This window comes from Carya illinoinensis, chromosome 8, assembly GCF_018687715.1.
Source record: "Carya illinoinensis cultivar Pawnee chromosome 8, C.illinoinensisPawnee_v1, whole genome shotgun sequence".
Lineage (NCBI taxonomy): Eukaryota > Viridiplantae > Streptophyta > Magnoliopsida > Fagales > Juglandaceae > Carya > Carya illinoinensis.
The window spans coordinates 13,490,556-13,492,619 of NC_056759.1; positions in this window are offsets into that span (position 1 = coordinate 13,490,556).

A 2,064-nucleotide genomic window follows, 5' to 3' on the forward strand; every position below is an offset into this window, starting at 1 on the left:
CAAATTTATTATTCAACCTCCTTCAGATGGAGATAGAAATCTATTACATCTTTGAACAACACTGCTACAAAGGATCCGTGTAGAACACCCTTTACACTTGCAATCACCTTACACGTTGTGATTTAACTATTCCCTGTGTAGAACACTTTCTACACGCACAAAGGTTATACACACATTTTTACATATACAAGAGCTAATAGTTGGTAAGTTATCAGAAAACACTCCTCAATGAGTGAAATAAAAACAATACAGCGCAAACAATATCTCTCTCAAAATGAATAAGGATTAAGGCTCAATGCTTAGAGAAGAAAGAATGAAAGCTTTGAATGAATATTGTATGCTCTTGATGTTGTAAATGTAACGCTCTCAAATGATCTATTTATAGGCATATGAGATTTCATATTCAAATTTAAAAAGATTTACATGTCAAATACAACATCATTCACTTTTTCAAAAAATTCAAAGAAAATGTTCTTCTTTTTCAATTGTCAAAGACAACATCATTCATTTTTTAAAAACTTCAAACCTAATCTTTTACTTTTGGCATATAATAAAAGGAGCACACTTTACTTTTCAAAACATTCAAACATAATCTTTTTACTTTTTGCATATGACAAAAGGAGCACACTTTACTTTTCAAAATTTTCAAACAAAAACATCTACCTTTTACATAATTAAAAAAAAGTATCAATCACTTTTGAAAATATTCAAATAAAACATGCACATGTGAAAGATGACAATTAATCATTTTTAATATTTTCAAAATTCAAACCTTTAATCATGTAATACATATGTGAAATATGACAATTAATCATATTTCAAAATTCTCAAATTTAATTTTTAAAATATTCATGCACATGTAGAAAATGTATTTTAATGCTTTATGATAAAATATTAATTTTAAATCTTAATCCTAATTTTAAATTTTTAAGAGATTTACAACATTACTCTATGATTTTAATGTGAACTTGTTCCCTTTTTGCTCATGCTTGGCTCCTTGATGTGCTTGACTCCATTGTTTAGACAATTTGAGATTGAGATTCCTTTGTTCTTTCAATTCATTTGTTATCATCAAAATCTATGTGTAGATATATAATTACACGAAACTTGAAACCTTGAGTTCAACATAAAGTAAGAAAGCATTAAGACCAACGATTTTAATAATACAGAGGTTCATACAAGTCTTTCAATTTCTATATTTACTTATGCCAAAATATCCAATATCTATCTTATAATTCCCTCTTTCGATAGCAAATCACAAGGTTAAAATCACCTAATTAATGGCCAGTTAATTAGAAGCAATAAGTTCAGAATAAATCAGACAAATATAGAAAATAATTACTTTAAATTAACATATTAAAGCAAGAATAGTTTAAAACTAGATTACATCGCTTTTCTAGAATAAAGAAAATTTAGTTCATGCTAAAAATTAAATTTAACATAAACGAATTCACCATAATTTTTCCGAGAAGAATAGAAGGAAATAAACACTGAAAAATACTCTTGTTGTCCTAGCCTCTTAGTCGCAGCTTCCTCCTCGTAGTCGCAACTTGTATTCAAACGAAAGGAAAAAAAATTATGAATCTCTCTTCCGTGTGTGCGTCCACAAGCCAAGATCTAAAGCTGCCTTTTTATTCTTCAAAAATTAAAACCTACTAGGTATTGTGTGAAATCCTTTTCGCATCATGCTTCTTCCATGAACTCAAAAGAAAGCCCCGTGTTGCATGCATAAAATCCAACCTTACATATCTATCCCAAGTCAAATTGCCAAAGAAATAAAGCTTTGTGTTTTGTGCCCCCAATAAAACCACTGTTGCGTCTTGCACCAGGTGACCAAGTCAAAACCAGCATACCTTTAATTTGCCAAGTAATTTATTCTCATGCATGTCATACGATGGGTAGTTAGATCCATAGATAGAATGAAGTCCAAGCTTCCCACGTCATCTTCTCTTTTTGAATTTGATGAATACTTTCTTTTATTTTTTTTTATTTTTTCACTTTTTCTCATTGGTAGTTAGACACCGATAGAGTAGATCCAAATCACTTCTCTTTGTTGACATCTCT